This window comes from Hetaerina americana, unplaced genomic scaffold, assembly GCF_022747635.1.
Source record: "Hetaerina americana unplaced genomic scaffold, ioHetAmer1.1.p SCAF_71, whole genome shotgun sequence".
Taxonomy (NCBI): Eukaryota; Metazoa; Arthropoda; class Insecta; order Odonata; family Calopterygidae; genus Hetaerina; species Hetaerina americana.
In genome coordinates this window covers 460,694-480,364 of record NW_027287328.1, presented here as the reverse complement: position 1 = coordinate 480,364, position 19,671 = coordinate 460,694, and positions in this window count along the sequence as shown.

Sequence of the window (19,671 nt, the reverse complement as noted above, 5' to 3'; positions counted from 1 at the left end):
ATAGAGATAATTGAAATGCTATCAGCTGAATATATACATGGCTTTAAGGAGCATTTCCTTGGCCTGGAATTAGTTATTTACTATTAAAAAAACTATTGGAGGAAATTTCGTTGGCGCATTTCATGAGGTTGAGTCGTAGTTGAGGACAAATACGAATAGTATTTGTCCTCAACTACGAGGAGTATGAAAGGAGTATGAAATACTTGTGGGAGTATGAAATACTTAATATGGAGTATACGAGGAGTATGAAATAAAAAGCAATGAACAACATATGGATCGCATAGTATTGTATACCATATAAGTAATACTGGTAATATGGTAATTATAAATATGAGGAACTAACAGTTACTACTTAGGGCTGGCGTTAGGAAGAGTACCAAGGTTTCAAGGTCACACAGGTCATGTGACAAGCTACAGATTCCCGCTTATTTCCGAATCTTTCTAATTTTCAATTCAATGCAATGCGACAACGGCACAGAAACATATACGATCAGCTTTAGTGAATGGGAAAAGATTGGTAGTCTCTCGACTCGGTAATTCATAAAGCTAATTGACGCACATGATCAGCAATATCGTCAACTACTTACGTTCAATATTAACGAATGAATGGCGAAAATGAAACATTACAATCATTGAGTACCAATTTCGTGAGGGAAATTGATTGATCGAGTTTTGTTTCGCCATGTTAAACTTCCGAAATCGAAACATAACCATATTACTTGAATAACGTTCAGTTATTCCCCACAGGAAACTTCATTCTTAGACTTAATAAAATGGCGTTTATCAGTGTATGAGGTCCTAACAGTGAGTAATAATGAAGTTTTTATGCTAATCAGGTAGTTGCAGATCTCACAGAGTAATTATATCGGGCCTTAGATAGATTAAATTAAAAATATCAAGGAGCCTATTCCCGTATTTTTTAGATATTAACTGCAAATAATGACTCTAAGGTGCCTGCAAAATGAGTAAACTCTGAATCGATTATATTAAATGTTAAGGCAGATGTTGAAGTTCTTGAATAACCCTTGAAGAACAATGCAGAACTTATGAATATTAAAATTTTAGACTTCTTATTTAGTGGCTATGAAAATTCAACATGAAACATTAATAATCTTGACCATGTCACAGAGCATAGAGTATACGGTCATCAGCCAAAATGTTAGAGTAATGATGGATGAAACAAATGAAAGACTTCATGGAGATCAATAGATGCAGCCATCATGGACATCATCATAAGGGTTAATTTCCGCGTATGATTACGAAAATAGCAATGTAAAACTATTTTTTTAATATCGTGATAGGTATCTTTCAATTACTGGTTACGTGTTGTTTCATACAATAATGCGTACCTCGTAAGTTTATTTCTTTTATTCTGTACTTTGTTTGAAAACTTATTCCCCATCTTCTTCCTAGTCACGGAGATATTAAGTTTATTTCATTAATTAGTGTTATAATAATGGTCAATCCTTCTTTCATAGGTTGACGTTTATAAAAATTGTTCGTTAATTTACCATTTTATGATATGGCTAACCTTTTAGAGTAATTAATCACGATCGCTCATCAGGTTCATGATTTTCGAAGTAGATCCTGCATAATGGTATCATTTTAACAGTTTCATGTCACCATATATTTCTAAACTGTCTTAATGGGTCTTCACCATCTTTTTACAATGATTAAGTGCCAGTAAGGAGTTAACGTGGAAGTCATGGTTCATTTACTAGACAACCGGTTTTAGCAGTTGACTTTTAATATCACACAGAGAGCTTAACTCGATGTAAGTAATAATCAGATCCATTTAAATAGCAATAAACCTGAATAGGATCAATCGGAGGGTCTAATTGGAGATGTATAAATTCCAATTTTATCTCCGAATTTATTACTTAATATGTAAATTAAGTTAATTGACTCGGTGCCATTTTAATATAATTGAGCCCAGAGTGGACCACTTCCACTTGACCGTCTTCTGGATATTAATTCACGCTTAGTGCGTTAGGGGGGGGGGGGTTGGTTTGGTTTTGTCCCGCGGAAAACAAATTCCGGGGTCAATTTCTTTATAAAAAATATTTCCGTTATCATCCTTTGGCATTATAAGGGAAGGTGTCGACGTTTTCAGTGGTAGGCTGAGTGTTGATTAAGTAGGGTCTCTTAATACTTTTCGTTTCGTTTTTTTTATCCCGCTTAGCTATACTTAAAGATGAAAATCGCATGAATATTGGATCTGGATTTATATCATTTTTGCCAGAACTGAATGAGATAGCACTGGCAGCTTTTCATCCAGGCCATAACTAAATGAGTAAACTGAATTTTAATAAAATCGACGAAAAAGAGAAAAATAGCTCAAGGAAAAAATGATAAATGAAAAGATAAAAAAATTTCCAAGGAAAAAGATGAGAAATATTCATAATACAGGTATTTATACTTGTATTTATAAATCTTTTTCATGTGATATAATTAAGATGGATTGATGTATGGATGTCTTCCAGGAGAGTATCAAAATAAAAATTTTTTTTAAGAATTTCTAAAATAGAAAGGAAATAAATTAAAAAAGGGTAATGATATATGTTTTCTTTAATTAAATTTAAAGTGGAGGAAGCGATCAGAGCTACGAAATGTGAAGAAATGACAGAGATCAACATTAAAACTTGGTCGGCTCAAAATGCCCTTTTTGGTCTCGATTTGGTCTGTGACAAATGGTGTTGAAGAATATTCAAATATTAAATATAATTACTTTTTTATTTTTACCATCATTCAGCGAATTTAATGAACTATTGGGTATAAAATTCCTGCATTCAGAGGAATTTATGCGCTAAATAAGTGAGTACAAATATTCATAATATAGATACTTGATCAAATACAGGATACTTGCGCCCGCCAGAATGGCATTCATATTTGCGAATAAAGTTAACGTATCAGCCTCTTCTTTCCAAATGTGCTTCGTTTCTTGCTCACTCGCCGGCATAAATATTGCCTTTGCGAAGTGATACAATACCTTTCAATAAAGTTCAACAAAATTCTTTTGAGGTTTGTTTTTGCACAAAATTTTCAGTTTGCTTTAATTACGCCTGCTGTCAATAGACCTCCTTTGCGTCCTTGTCCACGCGTATATGTGAAATAAATGCAGCTTTAATTTAATTATTAGTTTTTAAAATAAAGTACGTTTGTCATACTTAAAGTATTAGCACTAGCCTACCAGGTTGAGGTATGCACTTGATGTTCTCTGAAACTACATACTACTACTCTTCCAAGCCTAACGAACATGAAAAAAATTATCCTTAAGCCTCATGCCACACATGAAGTTTAAAGGCACTCGTCTAAGGACCACCTCATCCTACATTTTCCCTACTTCTATCCAAATTTCCCGTTATTTTCCCCACTCTACCTCGCTTACTGTCATTTCAAACAATAGCAACACTCCTTACGCCTCTTGCACGTATACTGCCGTCATGTGATATTCTCACTTCCTACATATGACCCATTTCCTCTCTTATTTCAACTCCTCTTTTCGGGCCACGTTTTTTTTTAGCTTTATCCTTCTCTATTAAAAAAATAGCACAAAGAACAGTTTCCCTTGGAGCCCCAGTGCAATTTTGTGTGAAAACGCAATTACGTGGCTGTGAAAAGTTTACATCTATGCGGAGAGTAGGAATGCAATGACTCATCCTCGATTTGTGTTTTTTGAAGCAAGATGTAAGCCTTTGCGAGAAATCAGGAAGAGATGAAGTTCTAAAGAAACATTCTTGAGACTAAAGAGAATGTTGAGAGTTAAAAGAACTTGGATCTGGAAGATGAAACTAATGTTTCAGCAACTGTTATTAATATTATTACTGGGTATTCATTTTACCGGATTAGAGTAAGTTTTCGATGTACTCTGGTAAAACACACTTCTATGCATCTATGTACTGACTGACATGACACATGATATCCTTAAAACCCACCATACGCATTGGGTTTAATGGAACATTATATGGAATATTGCCAATATTGTGGTGAATAACTTCATAAATAAAATTTCATGCAAAACTTTGTTGTTACAGTTGTAAAGGTTTAACATTCTAAAATAGTTTTATAATATTTTAAAATTAATATTAATACGAGCCTTATGCTTCATGGGTACCTCTCCCAGCTGCCAGCCCTGAGCCCGCGGTTTTGACCCCTCCTGCGAGAATATAAGCTGGATAAAACTGATTGGCCTTACTTGAAAGCCTTTTGACACATAGAATGGTTTCAGGCGTCACTTTGTGGAAGCGATTCATCTCAGAAAATAAATTCTTGGTTATTCCATATATATATTTTATTAAAAACGACTCGGGTTTCGACTTACAAAGTCATCATCAGGTAAAGTACATGTTATAAGTGATTGTCAGGAAACGCGACCCATCCTATTTCCGAAGGAAAAAAAGTCATCGAGTTGACTCGCCAAAATAAAAGCACGATGTGATCACTGAAAGTGAATTTGACTGTATTACTTTTTTCTTCAGTGAATTTTCTGTCGTAATTCATCTGTCATGGAAAGCATGATGTCAATATGGAGCGAGGTGACTTTAATTTCCTACAGTTAACACAGAAATTAAGACCGATAAAGCTCGTTTTTTAACTGCCCCGAAGTCCATGGAATTACAGTTTGATATTACTGGCACTATCCTAGGTTTATGCACGGTGATACGGTGATGAAGTACTACCACATCTATCTGAACCTGAATCAGGTATTTAACATTTTGTTAGCTTGTAACCATCATTCTAGAAATTGAGCACCCGTCCTTAATTATTCCACGCAAAAAACATGAAGGCTGCTTACTGAAGATAATATTAAATTTGAATTTCATTCAAAAAGTTTTTAAAATGTAAATTTCTCTCGGGGAACATTTTTTAAGCATACTAAAACCTTTTAAAATGTTTCAGGGGAAATAACAGTTCCCAACAGTAAGTTCATATCAGTCAACATAATGAGTGAAGAAAAAAAGTCAACTAAACCACTTAGAGTTACTAAGCCCACAAATAACGATGAACAAGTAATGGTTACATTGAAAAATGGTAGTCATATGTAAAACACGAGAGTAAAAATTTTGTAATTCGTTGCAATTCAAACCTTTATGTAACATATTGGGTGGATATTCCTCCTGAGAGTATGTAATGCCACACCAGAAGCATTTAATGAACGATTAAGTGGTAACTGTTTGATGAAGCATTTACGCAAAACTCCAAGCAATTATTTTACCCATCAATCTCTCCCAACTGTTGTAAAATACTAATTTTTATGTATTCTTATTTGTGAACCCTCAACGCAATGCATTTTGATAATTGTACGGTCTAAGCTGCGCATGGTGCTGTCAAACAGCGTCAAGGATCATTTCGAATGAAGCAGAGTTAATAGTATGGATCGCCAACCTTTCCCAAAAGACTCCTCGCGTGACTTGGTGGATAAATCCGGACTGACAGCTGCTAGCCACCCGGAGGAGGTGCACTCACCACAATTAACGAAATTTTCTTCAAAAAAAACAGGTTTCTTTCTTTTCTGTCCTCATAGAGATCAATAAGACATGATGAAAGTGTATGGTTCCAAGGAGAAATGTACTCATACATAGGCATGTCAATTTAGGCTTCCATCGATGAAAACATGTGTATTGGCCTTGAACTTCGTTATGTTTTCCTGGCTATAACAGGTTGGCATCATTCTTATTCATTTATAAAATTCCTGTTAATCGCCGATAGTTCATTTTTTGGTAACGATTAATTTCATCATATATGTCAAATAACTTCGTTTGAAGGTTTCAATCGAGTTCACAGAAATGTCACCCGCTGAAATGTCCAAGCTTAGGAACATATGGAATTCATGTAGATTTGAGTCATATTAGAATTTCCTCTTTCGTGCGATGTATTTATACACCCTGTGTCTATTCTTAAAATACCAATCACTGCGATAATGGCGTAGCAATTCCACGTGATCGTGTGCAATAATGTGTTTCCAGCGGTGAAGAATCGTTCCCGTAGGTTCAACTAAAGGGAGAGACGTCTTGCGACGTTATTTTAAGATGGCGTGTTAGGGCATCTAGAGATTAGGTGCACGTCTGCCCTACTTACGGAAGGGTTTATTTCTTCGATATAACCGTCCTCGGGGTGTTGAGCCATTTTACCCCAAGGTTCTCCGACGTAATGCCGCTCATTGACTCGCCGATCTTTGTCCCAGTCGCGCCGAGGTAGGCAAGTGTGTACAGTAGATTGGTGGGTGCTTCGGTGGCGATGGTGTTTTGCACCACTCCCAGCCTATTTAATATTTAAAAAATCCTAAATAGCTAAGAATAAATGAGAAGTATTCATAGAAACGTGATATATAAATGATTATATTATAATGTAATAGCAGTTTAGTATTCCAGTTCCTTTTAGAATATTTTTACCTTGCTAACTTTATTGAGGTTATCTCCTAGAATATGAGATAGGTCCCCCTTAATGTTCAACATTTCGTGAAAAACCCAATACTTTTGACTCTCCGTCATGAGATGTTCCACGCTGAATCCAGGCCAGGGCCAGAATCCGTGGTCAAAGTCGAGTATTTGCTCCCTGGTCCATACCGAGCACCCGACACCTACCTGGGTGCCAGAGAACTCACCAATCAGGATACCTTTCGCCCCATACGGATCAGCAGGCACGGAAGACGCTAGGGTGGAATGTGAACCAGCTGGTGTTACCACTCACAAGGGTTAAACCCGCAAACTGCGTGGGCGCTACCCCTGGCGGAACTGGTGGTTTGTTTTCGAGTTTCTCCCCCCTCCCGCCATTTTAGTCGCCTCTTACGACGAGTAGGGATGCTGCGCGAGTGTTCTATATCCACCTACCCTCAGATACGGGTAGGAGATACGAGGAAGAGGATCAAGGAAATGAGAGATTTTCGGAAGGAGAGAATGCGAGTCGATATACTAAGATCGTGTATTTCCCATCTCCCTTGGGACACAAGCTAGGCGCTTCGTAAGAAAGAGTTTAAGATAAAAAGCGAGTTAAGAAATACGGCCGTCATCTCAAAATACATTCTTCCACAACTAGGACGCGCAGTCTTTCTCAACCACAGAATCCATATATATTTCCAAGAAAATTTTGTTGAAACCTGATAATGGTTCAGTGAAGACGGAACGTGTTTCTGATCAAAGTCAATTTTGGAAAGGGGAAAAGTGCAACGTTATTTACTCTCCATGTACTTGCCTTAGGTAGTACTCTAAGATTTCACACGTGCATCTACGTGTATTGTCATTTGCAACCACATATTGAATTGTCTTTTGCTTTCGTTCTACTGCAGTCAGTTGAGCGTGTCCCTGATAAATTCCTGATTCCCTTTACGATTTCGCCTTTGCATAACGTTTATATATATTTCTTTTACCGAAGGTGGACAAAGTGTTGGATTCTATCTTTTTATTCTCGCATACTAGGGTACTTGTTATAATGTTTAGCCATCGATCTTTTACACATTCAAAGAACTGCGGGAGAAGCCGCGACAGTAGCTTTTAACGGAGTCATCCGCTAATATGCATTAAAATGTAACAATTTTAAAATGTAATAACACCGGTCATGGTGAATGCATTTACACTAAAATTGTTGCATTTTCGAAATTTTAAGTCTATAATTTCATTAAATTTTACTGTAATATGTTCCTCACTTTGACAAGGAGTTTAGGTGGCAGAGGTGGCTTAAATATTTTAGTCTAACCCTTACCGAAAATACTATTACCTATTTGTCCAATTATCAATCTGTCCAATTATCCGTCGTTGATTGATAACGGTACAAAATCTTTTTTAATTTGGAATATATTGATATAGATGATTGTAATAATTAATATTCAACGTTAATAAATGCGGTGGAAATTTTTGCCTTTATAAATTTAAATTTTTCATTCACCTACGATCAACTTTTTAAAGAAAGGCTACATTATAAGAAGGCCTGTCTTAGCGTGGAGCAATTGCTTGATATTGCCATTGGAAAGAAACATAACGTTACCGCTACCAATTTTCTGCGCTCCAGCATTGAACCTAAACGCATGTAAATTATTTTATTTCCGAGAATGCTTTGAGTTAAAGAATTTTATGTCCAGAGTAAATTAGGTGATACGACTAAAACGCAGATGCTTTAGGCTATGGTCAGGTGTAAAATAAATGTCGGAAACTCACGGAATCAATCGTTGCCTTCTCAGTTCTTCCTTGAGGTTATCATTCGGTAGTCTACATATACATTTAAGGTAGGATATGGATGGGCATAGGCTGATAATGCCTTCATTTATTAGCCGAACAAATCATAACCTGACACCCCACATTATACTAATACACTGCTCTTCAATGCCGCATTTATTCTATCTCCCTCAATTTCGTCCGACTCACATATCCCTTTCCTCACCCTACCCCGTTTTTTCAACGTCCTCCCCTCTATCACGGTCTTCAACATTCCATCGCCAATCAAAATGCACTATACCCACCTTTTCTGTCTTCTTTGGATTTCTCCAAACAATCTCCTTTCCTCCACCACTATCATTAGTACTTCTTTGTTTGTTATCCTTACCATCTACTTTACTATGTTCATAAAGTAAGGGCCGTTTGGTCACAGGAAAAATATACGAGGGTCATCCGGAAAGTAGTACCCGTTCGTGCCGCATGAAGTGCTGACGACGCGAGTAGCCGCTGGACGAGGTCAGATAGCTTCAGTGGCTTGTCTGCCTTCTCTGAGCCAAGTTGCGTGACGCTAGCATTGCCTGTGTTGTTTCTGTGATTGTTTACAATGTTTAAAAAAATTGAGAACGCCGCCAGTTGTGAAGTGAGGGCAGTGATTAAATTCCTCAATGCAAGAAACGTTCGCCCATGTGATATTCATCGCCAATTAAAGGAGGTGTATGGAGACAATGTAATGGACGAGTCGTCTGTTCGGCGGTGGTGTCGCAACTTCAACATGGGGAGGGGGAACACACACGACGATGAGCGTTCGGAGAGACCGTCTGTCATTACAGACCAACTGGTGAGCTCAGTTGACGAATTCGTGAGGAACGATCGGCGCGTCACAATTGATGACATCTGTGAGCATTTTCCCAATGTTTCTCGAACAATTGTTCATGAAATTGTTAAACACCATCTGCATTATGCAAAAATTTGTGCAAGATGGGTCCCTCGCAAGCTTACAGATGAGCACAAAACCAAGCGTATGGCTGCAGCACTGACGTTTTTGGGACGTTATTCTGATGAAGGAGACTCTTTCTTGACTCGCATAATTACTGGTGACGAAACATGGGTTTGTTATGCATCACCTGAGAGTAAACGACAGTCAATGGAGTGGCATCATGCTCATTCACCAAACAAACCAAAAAAATTCAAGACAGTTCTGTCCACCAGGAAACTCATGGCAACCATTTTCTGGGATCGACGAGGTGTATTGCTTATTGATTTTATGGCCCGTGGAGACACTATTAATGCCAATGCGTATTGTGAAACATTAAAGAAATTACGGCGGGCAATACAAAATCGGCGGCGAGGTCTATTGTCTACTGGTGTCATTCTCGTTCATGACAATGCCAGGCCTCATGCAGCTGGGATAACACAAAAACTTTTGCAGCAATTCAAATGGGAAACTTTCGACCATCCACCGTATAGCCCGGACTTGGCCCCTTCAGATTTTCATCTCTTTACAAAGCTTAAAGACTTTTTGGCAGGAAAAAGATTTGACAGCGATGAAGAACTTAAAGAAGGAGTGACCCTGTATCTCAATGAGCTGGCGGCGAAGGACTATGCAGCAGGAATACAGAAACTTGTCACACGTTATGACAAATGCCTTAATTTGCTTGGAGATTATGTTGAGAAGTAGTTTAAAGTATCCTCTTTCAAATAAAATTTTTTATGTTTGTTAATATTTACTTTTGTGTCTTTATTTCACGAACGGGTACTACTTTCCGGATGACCCTCGTAGTCATATGAAACACATGCAAACAAATCTCGCCGCCCTAGAGTTGAATCAATTGACAACGCCGTTTTTGAGTTCCTCTTCGGTTTCAAAACGTTGTCCTCCGAGCCACTGTTTCAAGTGCAAGAAGAGGAAGTAGTCGCTAGGTTCAAGATCAGGACTGTACGGTGGGGGTGGGGGGCCCAAAAACTCTCGTCCACAGGACGTTCTTGGCTCTTTGTGGTGGTCGGTGAGCATTTTCGGTACCCACCTTGCACACAATTTGTAGTATCCGAGATTTTCCGTGACAATATTGTAGACAGTAGTGCGTCCAAGTTGAGGAAATTGTTCAGCCAGGCCATTACTCGTCAATCGACGATCACATCGCAGTTTTTGTTCCACTTGCGAAACAATTTCATCGGTCAGAATACTGGGCCTGCCACTTCGTCATGGACATTTGTTTGTCCATTTTTAAAATCACGGCACCATTTTCTAACCTTTCCATCACTCCTAACTGTAGGTCCATAAACTAGGCATAACTCCTGATGAATTTCAGTAGCCGACAATCCTTTTGCATACAAGAATCGTATGACAGAACGCACTTCACAGCTGACGGGATGAACGATTGTCGCGGACATTGTTGTTTGCTTGCACGGACAAGCTAACGACTTCTGAAACAAAACAAATGCTGCTATAGCTTCTCAATGAATCAGTAGATGGCGCTGCGGGAGTAAAAGGGGGTTCTGAAGCGCCAATATTTAAATATAAGCAAACGGCCCTTACCTTATGAATATGCCTCGTATTTAATTATTATTTTCTTAGCATCCTTGCTAAACGTACCATTCAACTTTTCCCTCCTCGTTGAGGCTCCTCTTTTTCCTATGTCCATTTGTCTACTTTGACCATCTTGGTCTAGCGAACCTGAAATGACTCTCCAGAGGACCATCTAAATTACTTTCGTCTTAAGACGACTACAAATTGTTTCTTAAGATGACTATGGAAATTCGCCACATCATCCTTTTTTCGCTTTCCGATTTGACTCACATACTGTGACCGTATCGCATTACAGTGAAGTACACTGGAAATTTTAATCTTCTAAAAAATCCAATTGTTTGAAGTCAACCCACGTCGCGTCTTCTCCGTCCTTGCAAACGGTGTCTCCCAAGGATATATTTGTGAACGCAAGAAAGGGCGTGTTCTTCGGTCTCAATTTATCTCATGATATAACTATGGGCCCTCTGTTTTTTCCTCAATTTTTTCTAGGAAAGTGTACGCAAATATATTTTACTACCCGCTGATATTTCAGGCTTGCAGATCTTAATATTCTGGCTAAATCTGATTTGATTTCCAATTGCACGTCTACCAAATAATTATTATTATGTAGCCATAGCTAAGATCGTTAAGTACTTTTCTTGTTGTTCTCCATTCACTGAAATCTATACATTAAAATAATGAATGTATAATGAATTCATGGTGTTGATTAGCCTCAAAATGGAGGCTCATGCCTTAATTGTTCTTCATTAAGTTAACTTTAAGAATGTCGAATAAATCACCTTCAGCGAGTAGTGAGGTCAAGTTATCGGTACGTGAATAAATTATTTTGACTGCAGCCTGAAACGTAGTTAAAAAACAATATGCCTCCCCAGTGCCTCCTCGCAAACTTAACTGAAATAAAATATCCCAGTGGTGAAGGTCACTTGATGTAATGGGTCTAGGTCGGAGGGAAGGTCAGGAAAATGCCGAGGGATATCAAATGAGGGTGTTTGATCCAAAAAAGTGTCGTAAAATTAATGGATCCTGCTTCAAAGCTTTTTAGATTCCACGCCAGAATCACTCTCTGGAATCATAGCCGTTAGATCTGGAGCACTTTGACTAACGTTGGAAAATACACGTTTGATTAAACAAAATTGTTATAATAAGTGTTGTATGATCTCCTTTAATGTTCCCAAATATTTTACTTCCTTGAATAGAATTTGTCAGCATTTACAGAATGTGACTTTTGTCCATTGTGCCATTTTCCGTAACTACTTTTGTGTAGATAATCATAGGTGACTTGTGAGCATTTTTATTTTAAAAAGGTCAAGTGCTGAGGAGGCTTATTCATTCTCTTCCCCTTTTCATTTCTAAATGCATACTACTTCTTTTTTTTAGCCTAAATTGGCCTTTTTGAAATTTTGTATTGTCTGCTCAATCAACATGATGAATTGACTTTGCTTTTAAGTTAAATCTTTAAACATAAAAACAACTAGTAAAATGACAAAATGCTAATTCCTATGTAGTGGGAAACCCAACTATACGGAAATCCAAACAGCGATCTCAGGCGAAAAGATTTCTCGGCTGCCTCCGGCGCCGACTGGTGCCCTTTTCACAAAAATGCACAATTGTAAAAATGATTTCTTTGCAGTTTTTCATATCATGCTCAAAAAATCTAAAAACTTACTTCTAGATTTAAGTAAAACGACGTTTGATACATATATAACGATCTTCCTCTTAGTTAGCGCCCATCGATTGGTCCCATTAGAAGTGTATTCGTACAGTTACAGGTAGGTCGTTTCTCTCATTTCTCTTAATTGAGGTATCCGGGACCCTGATATGGTCCTTCATCAGGTCACATCCAGAACTTTTGAGGCTTCACATGTATTAATTGCTGTCAGTTCCTTCCTCAACCAACCCACTTCAAAAAGAGCAAACTGTTCAATAATCCTCTAAGGATCCTACTCTTAAAGAGCCACAGAAAGTTCATAGGAGCGGACAATGCAATAACTCTAACAATCACCGGGGCACCACAATCAGAAAGGTGTGTGAAAAAAACATCGACGCAAACGACCTCCTACTCACGTTCGGGTCAAACAGGGTGACCTTATTGGGTGTCAATTACACCTTGTTAAATTTACGAGGGCCACATACCAATGCAAACCCGAGCCGGAGGGTCATTTATCTTATTTTCTCCCCCCCATTTTATTCGTTTGGCGAGTCACTGGCGCGGGAATTCTCCGCCGTAAACATAGATTGTGTATTTGCCGATGCTTTCCCCTCTCTACTCAATCCCTGTGGCCTTAAAGGATGCAGTCTTTTTAAATGGACTAGTTTTAAAAAATCGCTTTGTTTAACTTCCATGGTAAACAATTTTTTCAATTCTAGAGAGATCCGCCATGTTTACTCTCCTAACAATCCTCCCGTGGCGGATTTAGCCCTTGAAGTTTGAAATATTATCGCTCTGCTCGACAAAGTGCGCATTTTCTCTCCACGGAACTGGTTTGATATGTTTCAAACATACTCATGTTACCTAATCGTAAATTTTTTCATAGTTTATTTGTCATACAAAGCACACTATCGTCATATTTGTTTGGAAACTGCATGACATTGGGTTATCATTTTCATTCTATCGAGTTATCATAAACACTTTCAGATAACAGATCGTGTCGAAAGGTAGAGAACTTATCACATGTTACGACGGTCATTAATTTGAAGAATTTCATTTTCATCACAGAAAAAGTTATGAAAGCATTCTTTCTGCTGCGTCTAAATCATAGTATGCCAGTATTATAGTATTTTAAGGTACGTCAAAGTTCTATTGCACACAAATTTATTAATCTATCGTATTACTTTATTGTTGTTGGACATCACGAAATGTAGCGATCTTCATTGAAACCTGTTCTGCGCTGTAAGTAGTTTTCAAGTGGCATACATTGTTTAAATAGGAAACCTGCATATTTGTAGTGTGTAATTATTAATACTAAGACGTTTGCATCAGTGCTGCAATTCAATGACACTGAGTCACTGACAAGCAAGTTTTAATTGTAGCACTGGACCCAAAGACACATTCATTTTATTGGAAGTTGCAATTTAAAAAAAATATTAAATATTCAAAATTGCTGAATACACAATGTTTCATTTCTATGGTTAATGATATATTTGTTGAATAAACTTCCGAAATAACTTCTAGTATGCCACACACTCCGCTCTATAACAATTGTTCAACGCTAATGGGCACTAATTTCTGTAAGCATATCTAAATTATCTTAACTATCTAAACTAATAAGTGTTTGTTGCCATAAATAACATGTATTAGTAGCATGTGGACGTATTAAAATAATTACTTTATCCTAGTTTTGGCTCAGACCCATGACTAAAATACTGCGCAAAAATATGAACTTTTATAATATCTCTCCACAAAGAAAAATTGATTTCCTTTTTTATTGGCTACCATCCCAAGTTATTTCTGGTGGCTTGAACCAAACGAAAACGAAAAAATCAAACTTTCTTTGAAAAATGTGTTCTATGAAGTACTGAAACTGTAAACGTTTTAAAACTACGAGTAAAATAATATTTTTAGTTGAGGTATCATTAAAACACTTATGCCTTTAAATAATGCACGTAGGGTGCGGCATCATAGTTTGCTGATTTGAACGGCTGGTAACTTGCAAATCAGTATTATCCTACCACACCCTGTACTAACTTCATTGAGTCAAAAGCCGTACCCAAAAATCTTAAACGCTCCCCCTATGTTTGGCAATGGATTTTTATTAATTTTATAAAATTCAAATGGAATTTTAAAGACATTGACTTAGTGGACACATTTGAAGCCATTATTTATGAATAACATGGGAAACCCCCTTAAATTGACCTTTGAATATATTAGAGGAAGAAATGGTATTTCACTTTTTTGCATAACTTTCTGGCATATATTTGTGAAAATTATACTCCCTCGGCATTTAAGAGGCAATGTTTCGAAACCGTAGTGAAAGTTAAAATGATTTTGGTATTGGGAAATAAATGAATGGAAGAGTAGTTGAAGGGATTAGAAGTTTAAGTAGACCAAATTATGACTTTCTTATTGTGAAAATAGGGTACCGGCTGGTTGATAGCCAACTATTTGAGATTTCAATCACAAATTAGCTCAGACTACATTAAAAAATATTTACCTGCATACTAATGATTTGTGTTCAGGCACCCTCTGCCACACTACCTCGGCCCGACTCATAAGGAGAAAATAGCGACTAACTTATCACACATCAGTTTATCTATGAGGCGGGTCTAAATTTGAAGCCTCTCTACCATATTCTGTCACCATATGTATATTTTTCTCTCTTTCAAGCCTCTTCCAATCTTTTGTCCTTTTAATGTCCAAATGTCCATCTTCTACACCGTGTATCTATTTCTCAATATACGTCTACATCATAGAACTTTGCATTTTATTTCAAGAGGTGCATTGTCTTAGGTATTCTATTCTCGTTTAATCCTTCGCATGTGCCCAAGCCATTCCAGCGTAAACCTTTCAATCCTTTCTTGCAGCTTTCCGGCCAGTGCCATTTTCCTTTTTTTCATTCTTCATTCTGGCTTATATCCTTACGTATTCTGCTTTCCATGACTACCCCCTTGGACTAGGGGAGCCAATGTGTTGAGCGTAGGGCTAGTGAGCGGAAGGTCCGGGTTTGATTCTGAGAGACCCCATCGATGCGCCTTCAGATTTTCACAAGTTGTGTGATTTTTTCTGTTGGTTTCGGCTAGGAAATCATAGCTAGCACAGGAAAATTAGGTTCTTCCCCCTTACCAACCTGATTGTGGGAATTTCACACATCGTGTAGAGGATAGTATTGAGTGAGGTCCATCCTCGCTTATGAAACTATCCTCTTGGTTTATTACTCTAGTTATTCTTTCTCGTCTTCCCCACCATGCAAGGGAAAAATCTCATTCCTGCCACTTAGATCCTAGTCTCGTCGTCCTTCCTCATATTTCTCATCGTCTAAGTTTTGCTTCCATGAACTAGGGTATTAGTCGAGTAAATAACTCTCATGGATTTAATTGGAACTAGGTCGTTCCAGATGATGTTTTTACTGCCGGAAGGAATTTACTCCTGCCTAGATCCTATTGCTTATTTCCTCATCTATTAGGCCTGGATTTGAAGTCGTGCTCCCGGATGAGCAGTTGAACTTTCCCGTCTTTCCCAACTCTTCACCCTTCACCTCGATTAGACTTACTAATTAAACATTCCTTTCAATAACCACTACTTCAACCTTTTATAGGTAGAACACACGTTCATAATCATTTTATACTTCTGGCCTGCTACATATTTGATATGAGCATGTTAAATATAGTCGAATCGGAAGTCCATGGAATTAAAAAAAATAGTTCATGAAAATTCAAGTGCTCCTGAAATCTTTGTGGGGATTTCTTCTCAAATTAATTTGCAATATTTCATCATCCAAATTCTATGAGAACTTCTCAGTTGCGTGTCCCCAGTTATCACAAGCGTGGCGTTTATTTTTAGAAAGAAAATCCCTCGAGTTTAATCTCGCTTTGTTTGAAAACACAAGCCGCAAGGTCAAGGTTGAACATTCTTTCGAAGTGGCCTTATCTCTCTCTCTTTCTCTCTCGCTGGTTGCACCGTCATTTCCGAGCCACTTCTTCTTATTTACATTAAATGGTTATGCTCTCCACTTCCACTTTCTTCGTGTACATGTCATCTGAGCAAATTAACGGACGTCGTTAAATCTGGCATCAGTTCAGAAGTTTGTCGGTTTTGTCGCTTTAGAATTGTAGAAATGTCGCTGTCGAATTAGAAATGCTTGGGATGACATCTTTACCAGAGGGCCTAAAATGAGCATATTGTGTGGTTGTAGCTGGATTGAATCGGAAATTTAATACCAGTTTACTAGTGTAACCCTTTTATTCACTATAGGGACAGCACCCTATCGATGTTAATGTTTTGTTTCTTCATCATTCTTGATCTTGCTGTTAGGGGAGGGGGGTTGCAATTAATTTTTTGGTTTTTCACGTGATTTATTTCAAAATATTTTTAACTTAGCATCCCAAATATTGCTGATGTCAGAATCAAGAGGTCTAAAATGTCAGAGGCTACTCCGTGTCATTGTGTACGGAGATAATATTCATCAATTGTGATAATTCCGCACATATTTCAAGATAAACTTGGGTGTCATTATCCGCGTGTTATGTACACATATCTGCTTGTGAGCATGGTCGTAGAAAAAACTCTATGAAAAAATAGGTTTGATGGGATTTAATTTATTGAAATTGCATTTATCATCTGAAAACTATTAATTCTTGTGCGTTTAGTCTTTAAAAAAATATTTTTGCCGCAGTCAAGTAGGACAGTAATTTATTTGGGAGAAACGTGTAGCAATAATTAAGTACAAAGATACCTTTTATCTTGAAAAACTTAGTACAGTACGACTAGGTGACCAGAGGTCACTACTCGACTGGCCAATGAACATTCTCACTTGTCCAGATCTTGGGTTCCGAAGATTTTCTTGTCATTTCAATCAATGCCATACGGGCAGAACTAGCCAGACTCATAAAATTTTGAGAATGTGTGATTGAAAACAAATTAGTTTTAATTTAAAATTAAACAACATGTTATGTCTCATAGTTCGCCCCTTGATTTTATCTTCTACTTCTCATATAATGTTAAACAATGAAGCAACTTTATTTTTTAAGTATCCGCTCATGTATAAATTAATAGCAACTAAAAATAAGAGTAATTTGATCAAATTTGAGGTTTTATAAGCACTTTGGGTTAATAATGTGTTTTGATCGCATGCTTGAAATATTTATATGGCGTTTACCCCATTTATGGAAGGTCCACTTGGAAGATGGTCTGTTACCATCTGCGCATGTTTGAATTCCTTTCGTGACCACGGGTCCTGATATCAATACTTTGACGGAGAATTCTTTGCGTAAGTGCCAAGTGAATTTGATATTTTTCGACGAAATCGTTCGAATCAGGCTGTTGAACAGTTTTCTACTAGTTGTTTTTACAGCTCTAAATAAATTATAATACATTTATTTATTAAAATTTTATTTTATTCTCGAAGATTACTCAAGCTCCTTTCGAAATTGCTTCCACTCCGATAGTTTTGAAAGTGTTAAGTTTCGATTCCAATGAAAATCAATTGCTCAACATATCAACTACTCATGTAAGTAACTGAGCCATTGCATTTGACATAAGCGGCGGGTCTCCCTTTGCATAATTCTATTGACTCTATGATTCTGCTATTTCGTCAATTCAATATTGATAATCAGCATGAAGTGACACTATGTTGGATGATATCGAGATGCTCGCCATGTTATCTATAAGGCCAATCAAGTGCGCCATTCTGATATTTGAATGAAGAAATTTTTCTTGCACTGTCATCCGCCAAGTAGTGTATGTGTTTAGAGATCCAGGCGCATAACGACAGGCTCCAAGCTGAGTGAATAGTTTAAAATAGACTTGAAGAAGTTGCGTTCAATGTAATGATGTTGAGAAAATGTATTATTCTTTTTTTACCTGAAATATCCTTGCTATACAGAGTTGGTGCTAGTATAGTATAGGTGGTATCAAACCTTATGTCCGGATCAGGATTATTTTACTATCTGTATTTCTGTGGAGGAAATTCATTTGAATAGTTCCATTTACCCATCCATATGGGATTGATTGAACATGATCGATTAAATTAATTCCAGATGAACATAGTTGTTGAAACAAGATGGTAAGGCTAGATTGGAGTCTTCCAAGATGTGGCTTGGGAGAAAGATGGAAAAGCTAAAATGGACAGAAAGGGAAACAGACGAGGAAGTGCTAGGTACAAGGTGTGATCAAAAAAAGAGAGGATTGATTTTATAACTTGTTTATTTCGACAGATACAGCTTAATCAAGCTTGTCACCCTCAAAGTATATGACTTGGCTGACGACACACCTTTACCAACGTTTCTTCCAGCTCTCGAACCCTGCCTGGAAAGCCACCTTAGGGATCCTCTTCATGTCGCCGTACAATTAGTTTCCATGCCCGCATTAGAGTCGAATAGGCGCCTTTCCAAGGTTTATTTTAACTTTGGAAGCGAAAAGAAGGTTTTAAGAAACTCTAAGTCGGAATTGGCTCGATCCAGGAGTTCCTGACAAATGTCCAAACGTTTTTGTCTCTGTTCATCAGTCATCACCCGCGGGATGAATTTTGATGCGACGCGCGTCATGCCCAAAATGTCCATCAAAATTGTCTGACAGGATCCAAAACTAATGTTCACTTCCTCAGCGATCTCCCTAACATTTAAACGGCGATTTGTCAGGACCAAATCGTTCACTAAATTTACATCGTTGGTGTCTGTCGAAGTGGAAGGCCGCCGCGTTCGCGAATCTTCATTGGTCGAGGTTCTGCCCGATTTAAAACGGCTGTAACACTCAAAACACTGGCTTCGACTCAAAGCTTCATTAGCGAAGGCTTGCTGAATCATTTCAAATGTCTCCGGAGCACTTTTTCCAAGTTTGAAACAAAATTTCACGCACACAGGCTGTTCCTCTAGCTCCTTCATTGCTGCCGTTGCTAGCGGCGACGAACAGGTTAAGGCACATACCGCTGCTGCTGCGTACCAACCCAATGTAAACAAACGCAACACCTCGTTTTAGTCGTCAGATGTGTCGCTAGATAGCGTATTGTGTCTCGTTTCGATTTGTTGAACGTTTTGCATAGAATAAATTCAGTCCGGTCTTTTTTTGAACACGCCTTGTATGGTGGGGGAATAGAGGGGTTGTTGGTATACAGGGCTCGTCCGGAAAATAAGTGTACTGAGCTCAGGAAAAAAAATTATTACACTTTTACATATCTTAAGCTAATATTCCTCAAAATAGGACCCTTGTGAGTCGATACACTTGTTCCAGCGGCGTTCCCATTCCTGGAACGCTCCCGCGAAGGCATCATCGGGAACCTCTCGAAGACTCGTCGTCGACCTCTTCTCTGCCCTCCACGAACATCTTGTGCCACCGAAAGATCATGT